The 11,386-nt window shown below is 37.5% G+C and overlaps 1 non-coding gene across 1 annotated transcript; it reads left to right on the forward strand.

The window, feature by feature from the left end:
* Window positions 1-2,380: 2,380 nt before the first annotated feature.
* On the forward strand, window positions 2,381-2,487 carry LOC112726079 (small nucleolar RNA R71). Its single transcript, XR_003165147.1, has one exon. It is a non-coding gene; the product is annotated as a small nucleolar RNA R71 (small nucleolar RNA).
* The last annotated feature ends 8,899 nt before the right edge of the window (window positions 2,488-11,386 follow it).

Consider the following 11,386-nt stretch of genomic DNA (forward strand, 5'->3'; position numbering starts at 1 on the left):
AGGAGTGGGGGAAGGTTTAGGGTTCGGCTATTAGGGTTGGGTTTGGGAGGGAAAAGTGTTTGAATTTTGGAGGTACGTGGGGTTTATGGGGAAGAGTGGATGGATGTGAATGGTGAAGAGGTGATGGGAAAGAGTGTTTAAAGTGATTGGTGAGCGGTATTTGGGGAAGAGAGTTATGAAAGGGTGTGAAGAGGAGAGAAGAAGTGGTGGGGATCCTGTGGGGTCCACAGATCCAGTGGGGCCAAGGACTTAACATCCCTGCTCCAATTAGGTGTGTAAAACGCTCTTGCTGTGCAATCTTGGCGTTTAACGCCAGACTGCTGCTTGTTTCTGGCGTTAAACACCCAAATGTAGCCTGTTTCTAGCGTTTAACGCCAGGTATATGCTTGTTCTGGCGTTAAACGCCAACTTGTTGCTTGTTTCTGGCGTTAAACGCCAGACAGACGCTTGTTTCTGGCGTTTAAATGCCAGAATGCTCCTCCTCCAAGGTGTGCTGTTTTTAATGCTGTTTTTCATTCTGTTTTTGATTTTTTTTAGTGGTTTTTGTGACTCCACATGATCATCAACCTAATAAAACATGAAATAACAAAAGAAAAAAAAATAAAATAGATATAATTAAATAACATTGGGTTGCCTCCGAACAAGCGTTTCTTTAATGTCAATAGCTTGACAGTGAGCTCTCATGGAGCCTCACAGATAATCAGAGTAAGGTTGGAACCTTCCAACACCAAACTTAGAGTTTGAATGTGGGGTTCAACACCAAACTTAGAGTTTGGTTGTGGCTTCCCAACACCAAACTTAGAGTTTGACTATGGGGGCTTTGGTTGATTCTGCAGTGAGAGAAGCTTTTCATGCTTCCTCTCCATGGTTACAGAAGGAGATCCTTGAGTCTTAAACACAAGGTTGTCCTCATTCAGTTGAAGGACCAACTCTCCTCTGTCCACATCAATCACAGCTCTTGCTGTGGCTAGGAAGGGTCTTCCAAGGATGATGAATTCATCCTCATCCTTCCCAGTGTCTAGGATTATGAAATCAGCAGGGATGTAAAGGCCTTCAACCTTTACTAACACATCCTCTACTTGTCCATAAGCCTATTTTCTTGAGTTGTCTGCCATCTCTAATGAGATTCTGGCAGCTTGCACCTCAAAGATCCCAAGTTTCTCCATTACAGAGAGTGGCATTAATTTATTCCTGACCCTAGATCACACAGAGCCTTCTCAAAGGTCATGGTGCCTATGGTACAGGATATTAAAAATTTGCCAGAATCCTGTTTCTTTTGAGGTAATTTCTACCTATCCAATGCATTCAGTTCATTGGTAAGCAAGGGAGGTTCATCTTCCCAAGTCTCATTACCAAATAATTTGGCATTCAGCTTCATGATTGCACCAAGGTACTTAGCAACTTGCTCTTCAGTAACGTCTTCATTCTCTTCAGAAGAAGAATACTCATCAGAGCTCATAAAGGGCAGAAGGAGGTTCAATGGAATCTCTATGGTCTCTAGATGAGCCTCAGATATCTTTGGTTCCTCAAAGGGAAACTCCTTATTGGTCACTGAACGTCCCAGGAGGTCTTCCTCACTAGGATTCACGTCCTCCTCCTCCCTTGTAGGTTCGGCCATGATGGTCAAATCAATGGCCTTGCACTCTCTCTTTGGATTTTCTTCTGTATTGCTTGGGAGAGTACTAGGAGGAGTTTCAGTGACCCTTTTACTCAGCTGGCCCACTTGTGCCTCCTAATTTCTAATAGAGGACCTTGTTTCATTCATAAAACTCACAGTGGCCTTAGATAGATCAGAGACTATATTTGCTAAGCTAGATGGGTTCTGCTCAGAATTCTCTATCTGTTGCTGAGTGGATGATGGAAAAGGTTTGCTATTGCTAAACCTGTTTCTTCCACCATTATTAAAGCCTTGTTGAGGCTTTTGTTGATCCTTCCATGAGAAATTTGGATGATTTCTCCATGAGGGATTATAGGTGTTTCCATAGATTTCACCCATGTAATTCACCTCTACTATTGTAGGGTTCTCAAGATCATAAGCTTCTTCTTCAGAAGATGCCTCTTAGTGCTGTTGGATGATTCCTTCAATCCATTCAGACTCTGAGAGATCATATTGACTTGCTGAGTCAATATTTTATTCTGAGCCAATATGGCATTCAGAGTATCACTTTCAAGAACTCCCTTCTTCATAGGCGTCCCATTACTCACAGGATTCCTTTCAGAAGTGTACATGAACTGGTTATTTGCAACCATGTCAATGTGTTCTTGAGCTTCTGCAGGCGTTTTCTTTAGGTGAATGGATCTACCTGCAGAATGTTCTAATGACATTTCAGATAATTCAGACAGACCATCATAGAATATATCCAGGATGGTCCATTCTGAAAGCATGTCAGAAGGACACTTTTTGGTCAGTTCCTTGTATCTCTCCCAAGCTTCATAGAGGGACTCACCTTCTTTCTGTTTGAAGGTTTGAACATCCACTCTAATCTTACTAAGCTTTTGAGGAGGAAAGAACTTGGCTAAGAAAGCCGTGACCAGCTTATCCCAAGAGTTCAGGTTGTCTTTAGGTTGAGAGTCCAACCATATTCTAGCTCTGTCTCTTACAGCAAACGGGAAAAGCATAAGCCTGTAGACCTCGGGATCAACCCCATTGGTCTTAACAGTATCACAGATTTGCAAGAATTCAGTTAAGAACTGAAAAGGATCTTCTGATGGAAGTCCATGAAACTTGCAGTTCTGTTGCATTAGAGAAACTAATTGAGGTTTCAGCTCAAAATTGTTTGCTCTAATGGCAGGGATTGAGATGCTTCTTCCATGTAAATTGGAATTTGGTGCAGTAAAGTCACCAAGCATCTTCCTTGCATTGTTATTATTTTCAGCCATGTCTCCTTCTTTTTCGAAAATTTCTGTCAGATTTTCTCCAGAGAGTTGTGCTTTAGCTTCCCTTAGCTTCCTCTTCAGAGTCCTTTCAAGTTCAGGATCAGCTTCAACAAGAATGTTCTTATCCTTGTTCCTACTCATATGAAAAAGAAGAAAACAGAAAAGAAGATGAATCTTCTATGTCACAGCAGAGAGGTTCCTTTATGTGAGTAGAAGAGAAGAATAAAAGAAGGGGAAGAGAAAAACTCGAACACAGAGAGGAAGATGGTGTTCGAATTTTGGGTGGAAGAGAAGTGTTAGTAGATGAATAATTAAATAGAAGGAGATGAGAGATGAGAGAATTCGAAAATTAAATAAATTAAAATAAAAATATTTTTGTTTTTAATTAAAAATTAAAGTTAAAATTCAAAAATTAAGAAAGGAAAATAAAATTAAATCAAATTAAAATTTAAAACAAATAGTTAATTAAAAAGGAATTTTGAAAAAGGGGAAGGTGCTTTTCGAAAATTGAAGAGAGGAAATTAGTTAGGTAGTTTTGAAAAAGATAAGAATCAAACAAAAAGATAAGATTGATTGAAAAAGATTTGAAACTTAATTTTTGAAAAGATAAGAAGTTAGAAAAGTAGTTAGAAGAGATTTTTGAAATTGATTTTGAAAGAGATGTGATTGAAACTTAATTAAAAAAAAAGATTTGAAAAAGAAATTTAAAAAGATTTGATTTTTGAAATCAAAGTTGATTACTTGACTAACAAGAAACTAAAAAGATATGATTCTAGAGTTTAAAGATTGGACCTTTCTTACTAGGAAAGTAACAAACTTAAAAATTTTGAATCAATCACATTAATTGTTAGCATTAATTTCGAAAATATGAAATAAAAATAAGAAAAAAGATTTTGAAAATCAATTTGAAATTTTCGAAATTTATGAAAGAAGAATTGAAAAAGATTTGATTTTTGAAAAAGATTTGAAAAAGATAGAATTTTTAAATTGAAAATTTTATTTGACTCACAAGAAACAACTAGATTTTAAAAATTTTTGAAAAAGTCAACTCAAATTTTCGAAAATTTGAGAGAAAAAGGGAAAGATATTTTTTGATTTTTGAATTTTTTATGAGGAAAGAAAAAAACACAAAAAAGACTCGATGCATGAAAGTTTTGGATCAAAACAATTGATGCATGCAAGAACACTATGAATGTCAAGATGAACACCAAGAACACTTTGAATGTCAAGATGAACACCAAGAACTTATTTTTGAAAATTTTTAAAAAAAGAAAAACATGCAAGACACCAAACTTAGAAATTTTTAATTTTTAGACACTATGAATGCAAGAATGCATATGAAAAACAAGATGCAACACACAACAAGAAAATATGAAGATCAAACAAGAGGATTCATCAAGAACTTGAAGATCATGAAGAATGCAATGCATGGATTTTCGAAAAATGCAAGAAATAGATAAATATGCAATTGACACCAAACTTACAATTTTGACACAAGACTCAAACAAGAAAAACAAAATTATTTTTTTTTTTGGTTTTATGATTTTATTAAAAATTTTGGTATTTTTCGAAAATTATTTGGAAAAAGCAAAATAAGGATTTCAAAATTTTTAATAGGAATTCCAGGAATCTTGCAATGTTAGTCTAAAGCTCCAGTCCAGGAATTAGACATGGCTTACTATCCAGCCAAGCTTTCATTGAAAGCTCCGGTCCAAAACACTAGACATGGCCAAGCGCCAGCCAAGCTTCAGCAGATACAAATCAGACATATAATAGCTGATACTTCATCCAACTTTATTCTATGCTGATAAGTGGAAACCCCAGTCCAAATGAATTAGACATGGCTTTATAGCCAGCCAGGCTTCAACATGCTTCATGAAACTCTAGAATTCTTTCTTAAAAATTCTGAAGAACATAAATTAAATTTTTTTGAAGATTTTTTTTTTGTTTTTTTGTTTTTTTTTTTTGAAAATAAATAAAATTAAAAATCAAAAAAATAAAATAAAATTACCTAATCTGAGCAACAAGATGAACCGTCAGTTGTCCAAACTCGAACAATCCCCGGCAACGGCGCCAAAAACTTGGTGCACGAAATTGTGATCCTTAACAACGGCACCAAAATCTTGGTGTGTGCTTGGACTGAGCATTGAAGCTTTCATGTGTAGAGGTCTTCCTTGGAGTTAAACGCCAGTTTGTAACATGTTTCTGGCGTTTAACTCTGCTTTGCAACCTGTTTCTGGCGTTTAACTCCAGAATAGGACAGAGAGCTGGCGTTAAACGCCAGTTTGCATCATCTAAACTCAGGCAAAATATAGACTATTATATATTGCTGGAAAGCCCTAGATGTCTAATTTCCAACGAAATTGAGAGCACGCCATTTGGACTCTTGTAGCTCCAGAAAATCCACTTTGAGTGCAGGGAGGTCAGATTCCAACAACATCTGTAGTCCTTCTTCAGCCTTTGAATCTGATTTTTGCTCAAGTCCCTTAATTTTAGCCAGAAAATACCTGAAATCACAAAAAAACACACAAACTCATAGTAAAGTCCAGAAATGTTGTTTTTAATTAAAAACTAATAAAAATATACTAAAAACTAACTAAATCATACTAAAAACTATGTAAAAACAATGCCAAAAAGCGTATAAATTATCCGCTCATCATGTGCATATGCATAGGGGTTTGCGTATGCACAGGTACAAATTTTTACAATTCTGTTCACTCGCACAAGGCGTGCTAGCGCCCCCAACAGAACGCACCTTCCAACGTGTGCGTGCGCACAGGTTGTAAAACTTAGTTGGATTGTGTGGGCGCACAGGTCATGCTAGTGCTGCCAACAGCAAGCCTTCCCCTGTGTGTGCTGATGACAAGTCATCTTAGGCTAGTTTCACAAGCCTTTATCATTAGTTTTTACTTGGTTTTCATGCATTTTTAGGCAATAAGTAAGTGTTTGAGTGAGAATTTCAAGCTTGTCTTGATTCAATCAAACATTAGTAATTTTATGCATTTTCATTAGATTTCTTGTAAGATTTAGTTGATAATATGAATGATGCAAGATTTGATGATTATGCCAAGGCTTTGATGTATCTGTTTGGTTGATGATAGGTGAAAAGATGAAGAAAAAGAAGCAAAAAGTACAAAATAAGCTCAAAGGAAGAATTTTTGACACATTTTGAAGTTTGAGCACGCTTTGGAGCCTTAGGCCACCCTTTTAAAAGCGTGGCCCATGATTTAAACAAGGAGAGCGCTCTTGGCGCGGGATTGCTACGACGTGCACGCGCACAAGACGCTTACGCGTCGGGCAACAACTTTTGAAGACCCACGCGTACGCGTGCATGACGCGTATGCGTGGATGTAATTAGCGCTCATTTGCAAAGAAAGCACTACGTTGCATGAGTGAGCGTTTTTGAGAAAATCTAAATTTGGAATGGAAGTTTAGCCATCGACGCGTATGCGTGGGTGTGACATACCTGAAGAAGCACGCGCAAGCGTGGGCTGAGCGGCAGCGTGGAAGTGGCATGTTTGAAGACCCACGTGTACGCATAGGTGACGCATACGCGTGGGGAGCGCTCAATTGAAGAACGCTACGCTCACTAAGAGAACGCTGCAAGGGACGCGCACGCGTACATGACGCGCACGCGTCGATATGCCAGATTGCCAAAGCACGCGTAAGCGTGAGGGACGCGTACGCGTGGGTGAATGAACGCTGCGCTCAATTTAAAAATGCTCCATTCTCCTGGAAGTGTAACTCAGGCTCAATTAATCTGATTCCATGCCCAATTGAAAATTCAAAGCAAGTAGAGCCCATTGACATCACTCAAAGGCACAAGAAACAGTTAGAATAGGAATTTCATTTATTTGTAATTTGTTTGCAATTTCATTTTTCATTTTGTAAAGCCTATATAAAGGCATCAGTTTCATTTCATTAGGGGGCTGACGAACTGATTTTCTATCGGTAAAGAAATTCACAAATATATGATCGCGTTGTAAGTACAGCTTCTAAACCAACAGAAAATCCTTTCGTACAAACGTTTGGTTGTCACAAGTAACAAACCCAATAAAATTTATAAACCGAAGTATTTAAACCTCGGGTCGTCTTCTCAAGGAATTGCAGGGAGGTATGACTTATTATTAGCTATGAAAAAGGTAGAATTTTGGGTTTTTAATGTATAAGATAAAAAGCAAGAATAGTAAATGGCAAGAAAGTAAATTGTAAGGAATTAATTTAAATAAATACTAAAACTCTTGGCAAGGTATAAGAACTGGAAGTCCTATCCTAGTTATCCTTATTAATTGTGATGAGAATTGGATTTTTCTCCCACTTTGTTAAGTCAAGTGGACTAATTAGCTTGATCCTCAAGTCCTAGTCAATCCCTGTGGGAAGACTAGCTTTAGAGCGATCTAGATCAATTAGTAATCTGCCAATTTTAATCACTGCTGAGTTTGACAACTCAAGTGTTACCATTTACTTAACCAAAGCCAAAAGGAAGAAAATATCTAAATTAAATTAAAAGCATCAATATAAATAAAGCAAAGCAATCTTAAATCTGAAATACCTCAATAATGTGTATTAAATAAGAAAATCATAACATGAATGTAGCATAAGTCAAGTTGAAAAGATAAATAATAATTAAATTAATAAATAAAATAGAAAATAAATAAGAGGGACATTAAACCTAGAAATTGAGAAGAAATAATCCTAAATCTTTTAAGAGGAATCCTAATCCTAAATTCTAAGAGAGAGGAGAGAACCTCTCTCTCTAAAAACTACATCTAAAAACCTAAAATTGTGAATTATGAGCGGATGATTATGAATTGATGCATTCCCCCACTTTATAACCTCTAATTTGTGTTTTTCGGGCCGAAAACTGGGTCAAAAACAGCCCAGAAATCGCCCCCAGCGTATTCTGGTACGTACAGGTCGCGGGAAAGTGACGCGGAAGCGTTGTCCACACGTTTGCGTGGATTGCGTTTCTGCCAGGTCACGCATCCGCGTGATCCACGTGTTTGCGTCGCCTGGCGTCAGGGTAGCTATGGCAAATTATATATCGTTGTGAAGCCCCGGACGTTAGCTTTCCAACGCAACTTGGACCATCTCATTTGGACCTCTGTAGCTCAAGTTATGACTGTTTGAGTGTGAAGAGGTCAGGCTGGACAGCTTAGCAATTTCTTTAACTTCTTGTATTCCTTCCACTTTTGCATGCTTCCTCTCTATCCTCCAAGCCATTCCTGCCATATAATCCCTGAAATCACTTAACACACATATCAAGGCATCGAATGGTAATAAGAGAAGATTAAACATATCAAAATTAAGACCAAAGAAGCATGTTTTCAATCATAGCACAAAATCAGGAAGAAAAAAGTAAAACCATGCAAATAGTATGAATAAGTGGGTAAAGAGTTGATAAAATCCACTCAATTAAGCACAAGATAAACCATAAAATAGTGGTTTATCAACCTCCCCACACTTAAACAATAGCATGTCCTCATGCTAAGCTCAAGAGAAGCTATAAAGGAGTGAAGATGAATGGTAAAATGTATGAAATGCAATCCTATCTATATGAATGCAACTAAATGCAAAATGTTTCTACCTACTTGGTGAAAAGTAAATAAACCTTTCAAGAACAAAAATGAACTGGATTTAACTAATTCAAATCATAAAAATGAAGTACAAATAGACTTGCAGAAGAAAATAGCTCATGAAAGCCGGAAACAAAGAATCGAGCATCGAACCCTCACCGGAAGTGTATACACTCTAATCACTCATGTGTTTAAGGTTTCGATTCTCTCAATTCTCTACTAACCTTGCTTTCTAAGGCTTGCTCTTCATCTAATAATCAACAAAAATTTAATGCACAGATACACATATCAAGAGGTCTTTTAAGGGTTGTAATGGGGTTAGGGTCAAGGTAGGATTGTATTTGGCCAAGTGGACTAAAATCTGAATCCTTAATTAACTTAAACTTTTTCCACCTAAATTAAGACAATCCATGTAATTACAATGCAAAATCCAACTGCCCATTAACTATGTTTTTCACATATTCATGCATCCGATTTTGAGTACAGTACATATGCATTGCTTTCATCATTTACTTTGGGGCATTTTGTCCCCTTTTACTTATTTGCTCTTTTTTCTTTTCTTTTTCTCACTTATTTTATATATATATATTTTTTTTCTTTTCTTTTATTTTTCTCAATGCATATGATTAAATTATTGGATGCATGAATCATGTCCTAAACATTTCTTTCAGATTTTCAGAAAATTCTAACATACTCAATTCTCAAATCAAATGTTTTCAAACCCAATTTTCTCACACTTAAATCATAAGCACTCTCACTAGTCTAAGCTAACCAAAGATTCAAATTAAGGACATTATTGTTTTTCACTTAGAGTTAATGATGTGCTAAAGTAAAGAACAAAGGGGTAAAATAGGCTCAAAATTGGTTTGCAAAGAATAATGAAAAGGGTAAGGCCATATGCGTATGTAAGCTCAGTGAAATAAAGGCCTCAATCATGTAAGTGTATGCATACATCAAACTATGGAAATATAGAATTAAGCAAGACAAGGATCACAATTTTAGAGAGAAAAACACACACCAAAAATAAAATATTGGTTGGTAAAATGCAACCAATTCAAATAGGCTCAAAAATCTCACTGGTTTTGTGTGTTCGAGCTCTAAACCATGTTCCAGTATAATATTTCTTCAAACAAGTGTAACATTAAATTTTATTCAAATTAGTGAAATGCTCTTAAAAGGTTTCTTGAAAAAGAAAATATTACTTCAACTAAGTAGTAAAATATGCATAAAATCAAATAATCATGCAATCAAACATGCAAATGCAACAACTAACAAGGAAAATAAACCATTGGTGTTGAGATAGAAGAGTGACTAACCCATGGAGATCGGTATCGACCTCCCCACACTTAAAGATTGCATCGTCCTCGGTGCATGCTAAGATGTGCAAGTAGACAGGTTGCTTCAACTGACGCTTTTCTCATTAAGGAATGTGCGTAGGAACTTGTTTGTCTCTCCCATGTAAACGTCTTCCGGTTCTCTTCCTGGTGGCCATCCTGAAAGAAAAAGGGAAGAAAAGTAACCCAAAATAAAGATAAAAAATAATTAAAACATGGGTTGGTTAATGCCAAATAATGAGGGTCTCAATTACATGGTAGCTACAACATGCAAGTGAGTAAACAATAGAAGCACATGGCATACCAATGGTGCAAAATTTTGCAACAATGAGGGAGAGTGTGGGTAAGGAGAGGTAATGTAAATTCATGTCAATGCAAAATTAATACAGGTATAAAAGATTGGCATTGATTTAAATAATATTACCTAACAGGAATAAAACAAGTCTCTAAGCACCTAAAATAATTCAAGAGAAGATGCAACCGTGAAATAAGAAAATTCAACACCAAAGGAAAAATAATGAATTTAGAAAAGAAAATAAAAATATGCACAAAATTAAAATGCAATGAATGAAATATGTAAATAAATTAAGTAAAATAAAATGAAAGATAAGAAGAATGAGAAGTGAAAGAGATAAAGTAAGAAAGAAAGAAGAAAGAAGAAAAGATAGAAGAAATTAGGATTGGAGAAGAAAAGGTAAGATATTTGGCTGATCTGGATAAGCTGTACGCCGCACGTGACGCGGACGCGTGAGTGACGCGGTCGCGTGGTGCGCGATAAGGTCAGGTGATGTGGACGCGTGGGTCACGCGATCGCGTGGCCTGATTTGTGCGATTGGTGCGAGTGCAGCCTCGTGTTCGCGCAACTCTCTGCTCGAAACTCTTTTGCCAAATTTTAGGGTGACGCGGTCGCGTGGTTGACGCGATCGCGTGAATGGCCTTTCTTTTAAAAATGGCGCGGACGCGTGGGGGACGTGTTTGCGTGGTGGGGCTTGTGCTTCTAGCATGGTTCCAGCCCCATTCTAGCCCAACATACTGCCATACACCCATTTACGTGGATTTCACAGAGCCACGCGTTCGCGTGGGTGACGCGGACGCGTGGGAGGCATTTTCCCCACAGGACGCAGACGCGTCAGCGACGCGGTCGTGTGGATCAATTTGTGCCAAAGGCACGCCTCCAGCCACGCTCTCGCGTGACTTTCTGTTCACTTTTCTTTTCTTCCTAATGCACTTGTGACGCGGACGCGTCAGCGACGCTGCCGCGTCACGTGGGTGCTTCTTTTTTTTGTGTGCAAAATGCAAAATGCAGTATGCAGATGTAATGAGTAATTCCAGGTTCAATAAAATAAAATAAAATTCAAAAACAAACAAAACTAAATAAAATTACAATTGAAAAAGGAACGATCATACCATGGTGGGTTGTCTCCCACCTAGCACTTTTAGTTAAAGTCCTTAAGTTGGACATTTGGTGAGCTCCTTGTCATGGCGGCTTGTGCTTGAACTCATCCAGGAATCTCCACCAATGTTTGTAATTCCAATGGCCTCCGGGATCCCAAACTAAGCGCAGAAAGCCTTCAAGCAAGGTAAAGCAAGTGACAAGGC

The sequence above is a fragment of the Arachis hypogaea genome, chromosome 11, assembly GCF_003086295.3.
Source record: "Arachis hypogaea cultivar Tifrunner chromosome 11, arahy.Tifrunner.gnm2.J5K5, whole genome shotgun sequence".
In the NCBI taxonomy this organism is placed as follows: Eukaryota; Viridiplantae; Streptophyta; class Magnoliopsida; order Fabales; family Fabaceae; genus Arachis; species Arachis hypogaea.